Raw genomic sequence first — 17,975 nt, 5'->3', positions numbered from 1 at the left:
ACAGAAAGAATATTGTATACATAATAAATAAATAAATAAATATTCTAAAAAAAGAGACATAGATACTTTTTTTAAAGAAAAGAACGAAGATGATGAAGGAACTGGGAGAGAGATCTGAGGGGACAGTGCTCACCAGGTGAATATGAGGGGCTGAGTGCAGAAGACGAGCATGGTGTGTGGTCTCAGAGCTCAAACAGCAGGATGTGGGCCACAGACAAGAGAATCCTGGCATGTCCTGAGAGGAGCGAGGGATAGCAAGGTGGAAAGCAGAAACTAGCATCCAGGTTGTCCTCTGACTTCTGCACCCACGTCACAGAGAGATGGCTCACTGGTTAAGAACACGTACTGCTCTTGCAGAGGACCAGAATCTGTCTCCCAATATCCATGTTGGGTGACTCCCAACTGCCTGTAACTGGCTCCAGGGAATCTAACACCCTCTGCTGGCCTCAACAGGCACCTCCACGCATGTGCACATCACACATACACAAAAATAAAGTAGATATTTTTAAGAGAGTGAGAAAATATATCCATCTGCCAAAGTGTTTTATAAAAACATGGCATTCTCCAGGGTTGGCAGAAGAACAATTCCCTAATTTTTTTTCTGGATTCCAGTCTGTAACAAAACAGAACTGTGGGTTGGTGCCCCAGAACCACAAAGATGGCATCGTTTGGCAGTGTGTGCTGCCTTAAAAAAATATCCCACCTCGGCACAGCCCTCCAGGAAAGCCAACCACCCCTTACTTTAAAACAAAACAAACCCCTCTCTTTTCCTTTGCTCAACGTCTACAAAAGATCCAGAGACTAAATACAATTGTAAGAGAATCAGGGGGATGACAAGATGAGCCAGCCGGTGATGGCGGCAGCCCTACACACCAGGAGACCCATGCTGGATCCCTGGAACCTGTATGAAGGGGACAGGAGAGAACTGACTCCACACAGCTGTCTGACACCCCGGCATGCACACCAACACACATGCATTGTGCACACACACAATAATTATAAAAAAAATCTCAAAAGGAAACTACTTAAAGAAGGGCAGGATGGATATCAGATACTTCTGCATCCATGAAGGTTCACCACAGGCCCCTCTACCACATCCCACTATAGATGGTTGTGAGTTGCCGTGTGGGTGCTGGGAATTGAACTCAGGACCTCTGGAAGAGCAGCCAGTGCTCTTCACTGCTGACATCTCTCCAGCCCAAGGTATCTAAATATTGTCAGACCAAAAACTATTGTCTGTCAATCTGGTAGAGATTTTTAAAGTATGTCCTTACGGTTGTCTGGAGTTCCTCTGTGTCTATTATGTCCCCCACTTTCATTTCTAATCTTGTTAACTCAGGTCTTCTATCTCTGCCTTTTAGTTCATTTGGATAAGGATTTGTCAATCTTATTGATTTCCCCAAAGAACCAACTCTTCATTTCATTGAGTCTTTGCAATTTTTTTTTGTTTGTTTGTGTGTGTTTCTATTTTATCAGTTTCAGGTCTGAGTTTATTTCTTGCCTTCTACTTTTTTTTTTTTTTTTTTTTTTTTTTTTTTTTTTTTTTTTTTTTTTTTTTTTTGATTTTCGAGTCAGGGTTTCTCTGTAGCTTTTGGTTCCTGTCCTGGAACTAGCTCTTGTAGACCAGGCTGGCCTCGAACTCACAGAGATCCGCCTGCCTCTGCCTCCCGAGTGCTGGGATTAAAGGCGTGCGCCACCACCGCCCGGCGCCTTCTACTTTTGTTGAGTGTGATTTCTTCTTTCTGTTCTAGAGCTTTCAGGTGTGCTGTTAGTATGAGATCTCCCCAATTTCTTTGATACATGCACTTAATGCTATGAACTTGCTTCTTAGAACCATGTGATTGTTTAAGTATGGATATTCATTTTCATTCAATTCTAATTTCTTTCTTAAATTCTGTATTGACCTATTTTCGCTCAGTAGAGAGTTGTTCAGTTTCCATGAGTTTATAAGCTTTCTGTTTCTTCTGTTGTTGTTGATATCCAGCTTTAATCTGCGGCAGTCACTTAGAAGACAGGTGTTATTTCACTACCATTTTCTTGTACCTTTTGAGACTTGCTTTGTGTCCAATTATGTGGTCAGTTTTGGAGAAAGTTCCATGAGATGCTGAGAAGGTAAATTCTTTTGTGTCTGGGTGAAATATTCTGTAAATATCTGTTAGGCTCACTTGGTTTATAACATCAATTAGCTCTAGCATTTCTCTGTTTAGCTTTTGTCTGGATGACCTGTCTGTTGGTGAGAGTAGGGTCTCATCATTGGTGTGAGAGGATCAATATGTGATTTAAGCTGTAGCAGTAGGGTTTTTTGTTTGTTTTGTTTGTTTTTTATTAACCAGGGTACCCTTGTTTTTGGTGCATGGATCTTATGAACTACAATATCCTTTTGGTGAATTTTTTCTTTGATGAGTATGTAGTGTCTTTCCCTATCTTTGGTTTGAAATCTATTTTATCAGATATTAAAATGGCTACACCATTTGCTTGAAATATCTTTTCCCGTCCTTTGACCCTGATAATGCCCATCCTTGACATTAAGGTTTGTTTCTTGGATACAGCAGAGGGATGGATTCTGTTTTTTAATCCATTCTATTGTCTGTCTTCTTCTTGGGAGATCAAGACATTGATGTAAAGAGATATCAATGAGCAATGTTTGCTGATTCCTGTTATTTTGTTGTGGTAGTAGCGGTGGTGGAAAGAGAGAGAAAGAAATAGTATTTCCTCTCCTGATTTTTTTCTCTGGGATTATTTATTTCTTGTGTTTTTCTGGGTGTGGTTAATCTTTTTAAATTGGAGTTTTTGTTCTAAAGCCTTCTGTAGACCTGGATTGGTAAATAGCTATTGCTGAAATTTGGTTTTATCATGGAATGTCTTATTTTCTCCATCTTTTGTGAGTGAATGTTTTGCTGGGTATCATACTCGAGGCTGGCTTATGTGATCTCTTAGAGTTTGTAGTACATCTGTCCAGGTCCTTCTAGATTTTAGAGACTCCATTGAAAAGTCAAGTGTTACTCTAATAGGTCTGTCTTTGTTTGTTATTTAATCTTTTTCCCTTACAGCTTTTTTCCATCTTTTTAAATTTTATTGATATTTATTGAGCTCTACATTCATCTTTGCTCTCCTGCCTGCCTCTCCCCTCCCCCTTCAATCCTCCCCCAAGGTCCCCATGCTCCCAATTTACTCAGGAGATCTTGTCTTTTTCTACTTTCTACTTCCCCATGTAGATTATATCTATGTAAATCTCTCTTAGTGTCCACATTGTTGTCTAAATTCTCTGGGATTGTGGTTTTTAGACTGGCTTTCTTTGCTTTATGCTTAAAAACCACCTATGAGTGAGTACATGTGATAATTGTCTTTCTGGGTCTGGGCTATCTCACTTAAAATAATGTTTTCTAGCTCCATCCATTTGCCTGCAAAATTCAAGGTGTCATTATTTTTTTCTGCCGTGTAGTACTCCATTGTGTAAATGTACCACACTTTTCTTATCCATTCTTCTATCGAGGGGCATTTAGGTTGTTTCCAGGTTCTGGTTATGACATACAATGCTGCTATGAACATAGGTGAGCACATGTCCTTGTGGCACAATTGAGCATCCTTTGGATATATACCCAAAAGTGGTATTACTGGGTCTTGAGGAAGGTGGTTTCCTAATTTTCTGAGAAATTGCCACACTGACATCCAAAGGGGTTGTATCAGCCTGCATTCCCACCAGCAATGCAGAAGTGTTCCCTTTACCCCACAACCTCTCCAGCATAAGTTGTCATCAGTGTTTTTGATCTTGGCCATTCTTACAGGTGTAAGATGGAATCTCAGAGTTGTTTTGATTTGCATTTCTCTGATGACTAAGGATGTTGAACATTTCCTTAAGTGTCTTTCAGCCATTTTAGAGTCTTCTGTTGAGAGTTCTCTATTTAGGTCTGTACTCCATTTTTTTTTATTGGATTAAGTGATCTTTTGATGGCCAATTTCTTGAGTTCTTTGTATAATTTGGAGATCAGACCTCTGTCTGATGTGAGATTAATGAAGATTTTATCAATTCTGTAGACTGTCGTTTTGTCTTGTTGAGCGTGTCCTTTGCTTTACAGAAGCTTCTCAGTTTCAGGAGGTCCCATTTATTGATTGTTTCTCTCAGTGTCTGTGCTGCTGGGGTTATATTTAGGAAGTGGTCTCCTGTGCCAATGCATTCGAGTGTACTTCCCACTTTCTCTTCTATGAGGTTCAGTGTGGCTGGCTTTATGTTGAGGTCTCTTACAGCTTTTAATATTCTTTCTTTGTTCTGTATATTTAGTGTTCTGATCATCATGTGCCGAGGGTAATTTCTTTTCTGGTCCAGTCTGTTTGGTGTTCTGTATGCTCCTTGTACCTTGACAGGCATTTCCTTAGGTTGGGGAAGTTTTCTTCTATGACTTTGTAAAAAATATTTTCTATGCCTTTAAATCCGGGATTCCTTTTCTTCCTCTAGTCCTGCTCTTCTTAGATTTGATCCTTTCATAAGTGTCCCATATTTCATTGTGTTCTCGATGTTTTGTGCCAGAACTTTTTAGATTTAACATTTTCTTTAACTGAGGTATCCATTTCTTCTATCCTGAATTCAATGCCTGAGATTCTCTCTTCTGTCTCTTGTATCCTGTTAGTGAAGCTTGCCTTTGAGGTTCCTTTGAAAGCCTACATTTTTCATTTCCAGATTTCCCTCAGTTTGGGTTTCTTGTTTGTTTGGTTTTGGTTTTTCGAGACAGGATTTCTCTGTAGCTTTGGAGCCTGTCCTGGAACTCGCTTTGTAGACCAGGCTGGCCTCGAACTCACAGAGATCTGCCTGCCTCTGCCTCCCGAGTGCTGGGATTAAAGGCATGTGTCATCACTGCCCGGTGGGTTTCTTTATTGATTCTATTTCCACTTTCAGGTCTTGAACCGTTTTATTCATTTCCTTCCATTGTTTGTATTTTCATAGATTTCTTTAAGGGATTTAATAATTTCTTCTTAAGGATCTCTATCACAGTCACACAGGCTGTTTTAAGGTCTTTGTCAAGTTCATCAGCTGTGTTAGGATATTCAGGACCTGCTGTGCTCTAAAGGCGACATTTTGTCTGGGTATTATTGATTGGGCTTTTACCCTGGCTTCCAGGTTTGGGAAGATTGAATTCTAAGTGCTGATAATTGGTCTTGTTTTGTTTGGTGGGTGTTTTGTTCTTCGGTTTCTTTTGCACTCTCTTGGAAGGGTGTGGTAGCTGTGTGTTCCTGGTAGAAAATTCTGGATTCCTGCTAGGTGTAGCCAGTAGCAGTTCTGGGTACTGGGAGTTGACCCTTAGGAATGGGGATGGGCTGAGGTGGGAAGGAGGAAAGCAGGGTGTTCCACCAGGATTAGTTCCCTGGCAATGGGGACAGGTAGAGAGAAGAGGTCACAACTAGTGGTTTGCTGCAGAGTTGGGGGTGAGACTGGGGACTGGATTTGGAGGAGAGTGGGAAGAGTGGAGAGCTGAAGCTTGGCTACTGACTGGGCCAGGTCCCCCGGGAAGGCCTGCTGGAGTTGGGGGCTGGGATAATAGGCTGAGTAGGGTGGAAGGTTGGAGGGAAAGATCAGCAGGAGTTAGGGGCAGACAGGAGAGGCCACAGCAGGTGGTCTGCTGAAGAGCTGGGGATGAGACTGGGGATTGGATTTGGAGGAATGAAGGAAAGAAGGGAGAGGAGAGGTGAAGATTCAAAGTATCTTACCTGCTTGAGTGTAATGGTTGCTTTTTTTGTTTTGTTTTGGTTTGTTTTGAGTTTCTCTGTGTAACAGTCCTGACTGTTCTGAAACTCACTCTGCAGACCAGGCTGATCTCAAACTCATAGAGATCTGCCTGTCTCTGCCGCCCCAGTGCCAGGATTAAATGCTTGATGCACCACCACCGACTGGCTAGTGGGTGCTTTTGAGTTGACAGCTCCTGCCTTGGTGAGGGCTCTCACCTCATCTCCCTGCGCTGCTCACTCCCAGGGCCAGCGAAGCACAAGCCTAATTGGTCTTTTATCAGTAAAATTCCGGAGTCAATTATGGGGTAAAACTTGAAAGGGAGAAACAAAGGAGCAGCCATCCTCACCTCTTACCTCTCTGAATCCTATGCTTGAAGGGGCTGAGATCCTGTCTATGTCCCCCGCCTTATCACTTCCTGTCTCCTGTCTGTACAGACCTCCACACCTCTATGGTTAAGTAGTGGCTAGCTCTGCCCTCTGATCTCCAGGGAAAGAAGGAAGGAAAGAGGAAGGGAAGGAGGGAAGAAGGGAGGGAGGGAGGGAGGGAGGAAGGAAGGAAATCAGCTTGCCAGGTGTAGAAATGCCTTTAATCCCAGCAATTGGGAGGCAGAGGCAGTCAGGTCTTTGTAAATTCAAGGCCAGCCTGACCTACAGAGCAAATTCCAAGCCCACCAGGACTACCTAGTGAGACCTGGTCTTTTTTTTTTTTTTTTTTTTTTTTTTTTGGTTTTTCGAGACAGGGTTTCTCTGTGGTTTTGGAGCCTGTCCTGGAACTAGCTCTTGTAGACCAGGCTGGACTTGAACTCACAGAGATTCGCCTGCCTCTGCCTCCCGAGTGCTGGGATTAAAGGTGTGCGCCACCAACAGAAAATTACTTTAATTAAGTGGTAGTAGAAATAAATCACTTGAATCCAGGTACTATTTAATTCCCCCCCATAGGCTCATATGTTGTCCACGCTACCCTTGCTCTGCCCTGTCTCAGCCTCCCAAATGCCAGCATCGTGCACAGACGCTACTGTGCCCAGATCTAAATGTCATTTCTTACTCAGTGAAACGTTAGCTGTCAAACTACAGTAACTAAAAATTAGCTCACATGTCTTAGGAGATATTTTACATATAGACTATCTAAAATAGGTAAATCTGTAGAAACAAAAATTAGCTTGGTGGGCTAGCAAGATGGCTCAGTTTGATCCCTTGGACACACATGGTGGAAGGAGAGAACCAACTCCCAAAAGTTGTTCTGTGACACACACACACACACACACACGTGCACGCGCTGTGGGGCATGTGAGTCCACACATAAATACACACTCCAACACAAAAACAAAATTTTTTTAAAGAACAGTGAAGCATTTTATTTTGTTTTTATTTATTATTTATATTTTCATTTTGGTTTTGGTTTTTCGAGACAGGGTTCCAGTGTTTCTCTGTGTAGCATTGGCTGTCCTGAATTCTCTCTATAGACGAGGCTGGCCTTGAACTCAGATCTACCTGCCTCTGCCCCCTGAGTGCTGGGATTACAAGTGTGTGCCACCACCACCCAGCCTTAAAATTTTATTTTGTTTGTGTGTGTGTGTGTGGGGGGATCATTCAGAGTCCAGAAGAGGGGTTGGACCCCCCAGACTGGAATTACAGGCAACTTTAAGACTCCCACTGTGGATGCTGGATCTGAACTCTGGCCTTCTGCAAGAGCAGCAAATACTCTTAGTGACTGAGCCGTCTCTTCAGGCCTGTACAGTGTGTTTTAATAATTATGAGGATTTACTCAGTGAGTCCAGTGAGAGCTACTGCTCCCTCATCCAAGTCTACTGTCAGCCAAGCCTGACACTCAGAGTTTGAGACTTCCCACTCCCTGTCTTTCTCCTCTGTTCCTTCAAACTGTGAAAATTGTGAAAAAGTCTCTCTCTCTCTCTCTCTCTCTCTCTCTCTCTCTCTCTCTCTCTCTCTCTCTCTCTTTCTCCCTGAGACAGTCTCATGTAGCCCAGGCTGGCTTCAAACTCACCATATAGTGAATAGTGAAGGAAGACCTAAAACATTTACGATCCTCTTGCCTCCATGTCTCAAGGATTAGGATTACAGGGATATGCCACTCGCTGTCTGCCAATACAACTTTCTATCTTCCTTCTACAAGAGTTTTTTTTTTAAAGCAATACTTCTGGAAATTTCTATACTAAATATAACTTGGAAATGTCTTTATGTTCCACTGCATCGTCTTGAAATGTTTGTATTGACCTCGCCAACATTCCTAGACCTGGTTTTCTCTGGAGGCTTCTACTCCAAAGACTGAGCTGAGGGAACAGTCTGTCCCTGCACCTCAGCTCTCAGGAACCAGGACCAGAATCTTGTGAACCTCATGGTCCCCTTCATCATGGTGGGGCCTACATTCAGGGCAGCCAGAGCTCCTTGTTAATCTGTGATGAAGGCCAGACCACAAGTAACTGTGTACTTTGTCCTGCCAACTCCACCCTTCCAATAAAGGAGCATCCAGCTAGTTCTGTCTCAAATCTGTTGTGTAGTCTCTCACTGCTTGTCTCTGTGAGAAGTACTCTTGAGATGCGGAAGGGGCGCAGTTACAGGAGGAAAGCCTCGGTCCACGGTCAGCTGACACAATTGCTTTTAGGCTGATGGAGAGACAGAAAGGACATGGCAGAATAGGCTGCTCGCCTCACAGCAACCACGTAACAGAGAGCAAAGGGGCCCAAATATGACCTACTCCTCCAGGGCACCAGCCAGTGACCTACTTCCTCCCACTAGGTCCCGCCTCCTAACAACCCAGCCAGCTGTGACTTTCATTGTTGAGTTTAGCGGTTTGATGATCCAAATGCTGCTCTATAGCTCATGGCTCAGGATCACGTCCTCATCCCACAGTCCTTCGAGGGACACAGGGACACTTTGTATCCAAACCATGACAGGTGAAAGAGTCCAGGTTGCTGTTCCCAGCATGGTCTCACATCCGTTGTTCAAACATCGGGTATCGTCTTGGCAGTGTCTAGGTTTTTCACCCTCCGTGACTGGTGGGATCGTGTGACATCACTGACACCAGCTGAGGCTCTTGTCAGGAAACAGCACGAATTGCCACATTCTGTCTATATTTGTAGATGTCTTCATCAACACTGGAATGTGTAAATGTGTCACTGTGACACCCAGGAGCTGACTGGCATCTTCACTGTTCCCGTTGCTACCAACAGAGGCCCTGGCCTCCTCATCCTAGCTCTCCGTGGCCTCCTCGCAGCTCATAAATCTTAATTCCTTCATTTCGGGGCATTCATTGACCCCGAAGGACCCCTTTAGGGGTCAGGTGGCTGACCAACGCAGGGGGAGTTATTTACGAGACTGAGAAACAAAATCTCGAGCTCGTGTGACGTCAGAACCCAGGAGGACAGGACAGATTTCTTTCTGTTTTCAAGACAGAGTCTCTCTGTGTAGCCCTGGCCTCTCCATAGGCCAGGCTTGACTGGAACACAGAGATCCTCCTGCCTCACCTCCTGGGGGCTGAGATAAAAGGTGTGCACTGGCAAGACCAGCTCCTGATTTTCTTTTCGAAAGATAGAGATTGGGCCCTTCAATCAAGGCTAGCCTTCTTGGAAGAGATGTGACGAGCCTGAGAAGACCTCAGGAGCACCCTGAAACTATGTCAGAGTGACCCAACAGCAAAGGCCTCACAGGCTCAGTCGACAGGGAATTTCTATTTTTTTATTTTTATTTATTTTTTTGAACCATCTTCAGCCTCACTTGCTACTCACTCTGCCATCTTGGTTTTCCCTCTAGGGCTTTCTACTTGTGTGTGTGTGTGTGTGTGTAGGTGTGTGTTAGTATGCTTGTGGACATATGTGTATACAGGTACACCTATGTGCAGATGCAAGTGGAGGTCAGAGGTCAACATTGAGTGTTGCTTCCTAGATGATTGATTGATTGATTGATTGATTGATTGATTGATTGATTGATTGATTAAACAGGATTTCACTTGCTACACAGACCAGGATGGCCTGGAACTCACAGAGATTCACCTGCCTCTGGCTCCTGAGTGCTGGGTTTAAGGGTGTATATCAACACACACTTGATTCGACCTTTTGTTTTGGGTTTGTTTTTGTTTGTTTGTTTTAGACAGGGTCGTGGGGTTGGAAAGGTGTTTTAGTGGTTAATAGTATTTGCTCTAGAATCCCGAGGGCCAGAGTTGGGATCCAGCACCCATGTAAACGTGGGGTGTCCACAAATGCCTGAAATTTTAGCTTTGGGGGATATAATGCCCTCTACTGGTCTCTGCACACTCACACAGCCAGGCACATGTACACACACACCCACACATTTGAAAAATATCTTTTTATTTTATGTGTATGAGTATTTTGTCTGCATTATATCTGTGTAGCATGTGTGTGTGACATCTGTAGAGGCCAGAAAAGGACATTGGATTCTGGAACTGAAGTTATAGGCAGTTGTTAGCTAGCAGGTAAGTACTGGGAACTGAACCCAAGTCTTCTGCAAGCTCAACAATTGGTCGTAATGACTGAATGAGCCATCTCTCTGGCCCCAAACAGAAATATAAAAATTGTTTTCTTGATTTCATTAAAAAGTAAAAAGATCCTCAATTGGTTATCCAGTACCAATGTGTTACCCCAAAATCTTATTACAAAACATTCACCCAGCTTCCAGTAGGCCCATGCTAAGTATGAGCAGACACCCAAGTCACCAGACACTAAAAAAGCATCTGATGTAAAATCCATGTGTCCAAATTAACAAAACCCCAGCCTCCCCTCTTGCCTCCCCCATGGGGTAATGTCTTTATCTGTCCTCTGTTTGGAACACTGGGGGCTGTGTGGTTTATAAAGAATGGAGATTCATCCAGCTCACCATTCTGGAGGCCAGGAAGTCCGTTCTCAGGGTGCAGGCATCGAATGAAACCCAGTTTCTGTGCCAGGCTTGAGAAGAAGAAAGCTTCACACAGGGGTGCATGCCTTTAACCCCAGCACTGAGGCAGAGGGAATAGATTCCTGGTAGTTTCAGGCCGGCCTGGTCTACATAGTGAGACTGTCTCAAGGGGAAAGAGGAGGAAGGGAAGGCTCACTGACTCCTCACTGTGCGACACTCTCAGGCTCACTGACTCCTCACTGTGCGACACTCTCAGCCGGATGCGGCAGCAGAAAATGGGCATCACTGCTCCTGAGAAGTGGAATTCAGACTGAGCTTTTCTTGCACTGTCCTCACGCAGCTCACACCCAATTCTGTAATAGTAGACGAAAACAGAAATTAGTCCCCAGATGCACTCAGCCAGCTTAGTGAGTCAAACAGACCCAGAACGAGACCTGAAGATTCTCTGGGCAAGGAAGACTTCACAGGCTTCTTGAGGGTTTCATAACCTAGAGTGAGATCGCACTCCTGCCCCTCCCTCTCCTCCCCCTCTTTTCCCACCACTAGTGTGTGTGTGTGCGCATGTGTGCGTGCGTGCGTGCATGTGTGTCTGTGTCTGTGTGTGTTTTAGCTTTAATTCCAGCCATCAGGAGGTAGAGGGAGAAGCAGGCAGATCTCTGTGAGTTCAAGGCCAGCCCGGTCTACATAGTAAGTTCCAGGGCTACATGGAGAGTCCCTGTCTCAAAGAAAAAAAAATCAACAACAAAGAAGACAGAGTCCCACATAATCCAGGCTAGCCTCACTCAAACTCATATACAGGCAAGGATGACATTGAATTCCTGATCCTCCTGCCTCCACCTCCCACATGCTGGGATGCTAGGCAAACTGCTGTATCGCCAGAAGAGTGTGCACAGTACATGGTCAGGGGACTAGCCATCCCTCCTGGGACAGAATTAACCTTTGTCTCCGTGCTGTTCTTTCTACCACCGAGTCCTCCTCTCACTGATAGGTGAGAGTTGACTTATTTTTTCCTAGGAACTCTGGTTTGGCACAATTATTGTGACATTGTTTCTGAATGGTCCAGACAGATCCCTTTGCCTGCTTTTACTTTTTGTTATCCCCTCTCGATTCTTTTTTTTTTTTTTTTGTTTTTTTTTGTTTTTCAAGACAGGGTTTCTCTGTGGCTTTGGAGCCTGTCCTGGAACTAGCTCTGTAGACCAGGCTGGTCTTGAACTCACAGAGATCCGCCTGCCTCTGCCTCCCAAGTGCTGGGATTAAAGGCGTGCGCCACCACCGCCCGGCCCCTCTTGATTCTTTATAAGCCCAATTTGAAAGCCTATCTAAGTTACTGAGGCCTGCCAGAGCTGCTCATGACCTACCATGGGACTCAGGAAAGCCATGGGAAACCCCAGCCTAGCCCTGAGGTCCCTGCCGAATTAACCTGCTTCTTAATTCTCTGGTGAACACAGTGCTTGTGGTGGCTTGAATGGGAATGTTCTCCATAGTCTCAGGCATTTGAACACTGAGTTCCCGGTTGGTGGCACAGTTTGGGAAGGTTTAGGAGGTGTGTCCTCTCTGGAGGAGGTGTGGCCTCACAGGAGGAGGTGTGGCCTCTCTGGAGGAGGTGTAGCCTTACAGGAGGAGGTGTGGCCTCTCTGGAGGATGTGTGGCTCTCTGGAGGAGGTGTGGCTTCACTGAAGAGGTTGTGGCCTCACAGGAGGAGGTGTGTTCTCACTGGAGGAGGTGTAGCCTCACAGTAGGAGGTGTGGCCTCTCTGGAGGAGGTGTGGCCTCTCTGGAGGAGGTGTCACCTCACTAGAGGAGGTGTGGCCTCACGGGAGGAGGCATATCACTGGGGGTGGGCTTGAGAGCTTAAGGCCCTGCACTACTTCCATTTGGCTCTTTCTGCTTTGAACTGATGGTTGAGGTGGAATCATCCAACACAGTGAGTGAAACAGACCCAGGAAAAGACCTACAAGCTTCTGTGCGCTCTCAGCTTCCTGCTCCTGCTCTATGCCTCATGCCTCACCACCATGGTGGACCCTTAACCCTCTGGAACTGAAAGTCAAATAAACTGTTTGTTTGTTTGTTTGTTTGTTTGATTTTTGAGCCTGGAACTAGCTCTTGTAGACTGTCCTTGAACTTACAGAGACGCACCTGCCTCTGCCACCCAAGCACTGGGATTAAAGGTGTGCGCAACCACCGCCCAGCTATAAACTCGTTCTTCTATAAGTTGCTTTGGTCATGGTCTTCTCATAGCAACAGAAAAAGTAACTAATTAGGTGTGATAATGCACGCCTTTAGTCCCAGCTCTCAAGAAGCAGAGGCAGATGGATCTCTGTGAGTTCCAGGCCAGCCTGGTCTATGTAGCGAGACCCTGTCTCAAAACAAAAACAAGAGAAGGGATTGGTAACTACTTGCAATCCTATCTTGGCCAATGAACTGGGCACAAATGCTGCCCTGCCATGCCCAGTTGCCCAGTAATTCCTGTTCTTTCTCCATGGTTTTCCAGCCCCTCATAGTCACAGTGACCTCAGCCAGTGACAAACAAGTGTTCGTAATGACGAGTAAGCTCAGGTACTAACTTTCTCATGCTGCCTCGGATGAGGGGCCTTTGTCTCAAGGTGGGTGACTGTGTGATGTGGTCGGTCCACTTCGATGGTACTCAGACCCCTCCCATCTCCATCATGTCTGGCAGCTTCATGAGCCGGATTGTGAGGCTCTTCCAGTGTGTTTAAAGTCTTTCCCAATCCAGGCAGCTGGGAGGCTGAGTGTCCCTGAGTATCACAGTTCCTGTGCCGGGCCTTTACCGGGGCTTCTGTTTGCTGAGTATGGACTTTCCCTTCCTCTGTGTTGAAGATTGGACCTGAAGGGTATCTTCCATCACTTCTTTGTTTCTCCCTTCTCCTCATCTGGTTCTTTCCTGTCTTCTGCTTCGTGACCGTTGGCTTACCGGGGTGCATGAGCTGCTTGTCCGTCCAGTGACTCACAGCCAGCACAGGCCACCTGAGATCCTGCCCCGCTGATGCTGCTTTCCGCCATTTTCTCTAGTCCATCAGCAATGTCGGGAATATTCCACCTTCAGAGAAGCAGCCTTGGTTGCAGATCTCACCACCCAGAGCAGAGGCAATGCACTCATCCCTACACCAAGAAGGCCAGCCAGCCATTCCAGACCATATGGGGCAGAACAGCCACATGGAGACTGTCCCCACGGACACTCTACCCTCAGACAGCACAGTGCCAGGTGCCCATCTTATATCACCCACAGCAGGGCCAGGGCAACTGCTCTTCCCAAAGTCACCTTTGCCCCTGCCGTGTCCTGATGTGACTTTTACTGGGGTGTCATTTTCTATTTACCCCATCTGGGGCAACCGCAGTCCGGGAATGCTTCTACTCAAGTCTGAGATGGATGAGTCAATGGTCACAAAATAACACACCAAGTCACTGGCAACTGCTTGGCAGACATTACCAGAGAAGAGTCTCGGCTCCCCTGCAACTGTAACTGAATACACACTGTCAGGGAGAGAAGGGGCCTCCTGAGCCTCCTGAGCCCAGGGCGCCTTACTCACCCTGTTCCTCCCCACGGAGGAGTGGTCCCACTCCCGAAAGAGCCCGGTGCAGAAGCTTTGTCATGCCAGAGGACAGAGTTCCACAGCACACAAAGCAACCTAGTGCCTGGTATGGAAGGCAGACCCAAAGTGCGCATGTCCCACATAGGTGTGTGTGCTGGAAGAGCAAAGAGTCATGTGCATGCAAGCGTGCACGGGCACACACACACACACACACACACCAGATAACACCCCAAACCGAAAAACAAAAGTACCACATGAGGCTACAGGACAGACGAATAAGTCAAAGGGGCTGAGCCAGCTGCTTCTAGAGAACAGGAAATGGCTGTCTGGGGAGCACCAGTTTTTTCATCTAAACCACACAGATTTCTGACATGTACATTTCTACCTTCACAGAACTCACAAATAAAAATAAACTGGGCAGTGGTGTGCACGTGCCTTTAATCCCAGCATTTGGGTGGCAGAGGCAGGTGGGTCTCTGAGTTCAAGGCCAGCAGCAAGTTCCAGGACAGCCAGGCTACACCCTGTCTTAGGAAGGAGGGAGGGAGGGAGGGAGGGAGGGAGGGAGAGAGAGAGAGAGAGAGAGAGAGAGAGAGAGAGAGGCTTTTGAAAGCCACCAGGGAACGCCAGCTGAGTGTGCTAGCCCCTGTAATAATAGCAGCTGGGAGGCCGAGACAGCAGAATCACTGTGAGTTTGAGGTCACATAATGAGACCCTGTCCAAAAAAAGAAATTGAAGGAGAAATCCCAGGTCCAGAGAGACAGCTCAGCAGTTCAGAGCACGGGCTACCCTCTCGGAGGACTCAGGTTTGGTTCCGAGCACCCAGTGTGTAACTCTAGTTCCGGGATCACATGCCATTTTCTGGCCTCCACAGACAAGTCATACACATAGTAGTACACAGACACACACACACAAAGGCAAGACAACCATACCCATGAAATATAATAATAGAAAAATTAAAGTGTAGCAGAAGTTTTGATCGCGCTTCATTGAAGTGTAGGGCCTTGCACATATTAGGTAAGTACTGTACTGCTAAGACAAATCCCCAGCCCTTGTTTCATTACAAAAAAAATTTTTAAACCAGATGCACACCTTTAATCCCAGCACTCGGGAGGCAGAGGCAGGTCTACACAATGAGTTCCAGGACAGCTACGTTAGAACGACCCAGCCTTAATAAAACAAAACATGTCTGGCAGGGCACAGGCCTGTAGTTCTAACACTTGGGAGTCTGAAGCCGGAGGACATCAAATCTGAGGCCAGCCTGGGCCACACAGTCTTAACTATCAAAAGAAGAAGGTGGTAGAAAAGAAAAATTCCTGACAAATAACTCGGAGGCCTTTTGATGATTCATACTTTATCTTTATGACTAAACATTTGTAAAGCTGCAGCGATAAAGTATCGTCATGATTTTTATGACAAAGCAATATAACTATTTTATTCAGTTTTCAATTCAGCGGGTGGGCTGAACAATTCTGGTCCGTAATTTTTTTTGGCTCTCCTCCCCATCAAGAGGTCTACAGGGCGTCCCTTGAATCTGAACTTGGCATCCCTGAGTAGAATGTGGAGGAAACAAGTGTACGGGACTCTCAAGGGTCTTCACCCTGCTCTCCGCAAACTCACTGCTGCAGTCTGGGATGCCCGCAGCCTGCAGAAGAAATACAGCTAAGCTGGGCACAGTGCACAGACCTAAAACCCTGTCACTCGGGAGAAGGCAGGGGGATCGTAAGTTTGAGGCTGGCCTGGGCTGTGTAGTGAGTTCTAGTCCAGTTTGGGAGACACAGATAGACACTGTATCAAGAAGAGGAGGAAGTGGAGGAGGAGAAGGAGGAAAAAGAAATATTCACGGTAGCCATGGTACAGCTGCTGACACAGCCAGCAGGGGAGGACTCTTACTGGCTCTACGGCCGCCAGTCCCACCCTTCAGCCGCCCGGATTACAAGTGTGCAGCCAGGAAGCCGGGTAGGAAGCAGGTTCCCACCCCAGCTGTGGCATCCTTCCTCTTGCTCCGGGCTTCAGTGGTCCCAGTGAGACTGAGTTGGGGTTTATCTCCTCTACACTCTAGACTCCACTCACAGAGCCAAGGAGCATCAAACAAAAACAAAAACAAACAAACAAACAAAAAAACAAAGTCTTGTTTTATGCCACAAATGTGGGGGTTTTGTTTGTTCACACACTATCTGTGTAGACCACACTTCAACATAGTGTCCCCCTGCCCCAGCCTATAGCTGAGATTAGAGGCATGCATTGCTTGCTTTGGTTTTGAGGTGGGTTTCCCTATGTAGCTCAGGCTCTGCACGAACTGGGAAAGCCAGGGAGGTAGATCAACAGGTAAAGACACTTGAGGACAAGCTTGATGACCTGAGTTCAGTATCTGGAATCTGTGGGGCAGAAGGAGAACTCTACAAGTTGTCCTCTGACCGCCACACATGCGCATTTCACAGGCACACACACACACACACACACACACACGCACAGGTTTGTTGTGGTTTTGTTTTTTTGTTTTTGTTTTTTGAGACAGGGTTTCTCTGTAGCTTTGGAGCCTGTCCTGGAACTTGCTCTGTAGACCAGGCTGGCCTTGAACTCACAGAGATCCACCTGCTTCTGCCTCCCAAGTGCTGGGATTAAAGGTGTGTGCCCCCTGCTGTTTTTTGTTGTTTGTTTGTTTGTTTTGTTTTTTAAAGAAAAGGCAGAAGGCTTCTACAACTCACACGGACAGTAGTAGGATGGCTGCAAGTAGATTAAGCTGAAATTACAAAACAGGTTACCACCAACAAAAAGGCTACAGCTATATTTGGAAGAAGGAAGAAACCAACCCAGAGCTTGGGGTGGATGGTGTAATATCAACAGATGACCAAGAGGAAACAGAACTTTGCAACTTTCATCTCGTTTGTCTTTTCAACCAGAAGAAGTTAATCAGGATTTAAAAGATTTAAGATTGCAGTTAGGGGCTAGGGTCATGCAGTGGCAAAGCAACTGCTGGCACAAGCAAGGCTCTCTGATCCCCAGAAGAAAAAAAAGAAGCAAGCAAACTAACAAAGAGAGAGAGGGGGAAGAAAAAGAAAGAAAGAAAGAAAGAAAGAAAGAAAGAAAGAAAGAAAGAAAGAAAGAAAGGGAAGAAAGGAAGAAAGGAAGAAAGGAAGAGCGAGCAAGAAATTATAGTCAAGAGGAAATGGGAAGGGGATGAGGGCATTAACTCTATCAAAACGTCTAGACCACAGACTTGGATCTGGGGTCTTCCTTTCGCCCCCAAGAGAAGCCGTGTGCAGTCTTGCAACTATTGTAGATAAACTTTGAGAGTTTTGGAAAAACAAAAATTCTGAGGATGAAGAATGTTCTGCCTTACACTTATAAACTATCTTAAATGCTTTAGCCATGAGTGTTGGTATCAGCGACCCTGGCGAGCTGTTAGCAGTGTAGACATGAGTGTTGGTATCAGCGACCATGGGGAGCTGTTAGCAGTGTAGACATGAGTGTTGGTATCAGCGACCCTGGCGAGCTGTTAGCAGTGTGGACATGAGTGTTGGTATCAGCGACCATGGGGAGCTGTTAGCAGTGTAGACATGAGTGTTGGTATCAGCCACCCTGGCGAGCTGTTAGCAGTGTGGACATGAGTGTTGGTATCAGCGACCATGGGGAGCTGTTAGCAGTGTAGACATGAGTGTTGGTATCAGCCACCCTGGCGAGCTGTTAGCAGTGTGGACATGAGTGTTGGTATCAGCCACCCTGGCAAGCTGTTAGCAGTGTGGACATGAGTGTTGGTATCAGCGACCATGGGGAGCTGTTAGCAGTGTAGACATGAGTGTTGGTATCAGCGACCCTGGCGAGCTGTTAGCAGTGTGGACAT

Source organism: Chionomys nivalis, chromosome 8 (assembly GCF_950005125.1).
Source record: "Chionomys nivalis chromosome 8, mChiNiv1.1, whole genome shotgun sequence".
Lineage (NCBI taxonomy): Eukaryota > Metazoa > Chordata > Mammalia > Rodentia > Cricetidae > Chionomys > Chionomys nivalis.
The sequence above is the reverse complement of the archived record's forward strand: the minus strand, read 5'-3'. Positions refer to the sequence as shown.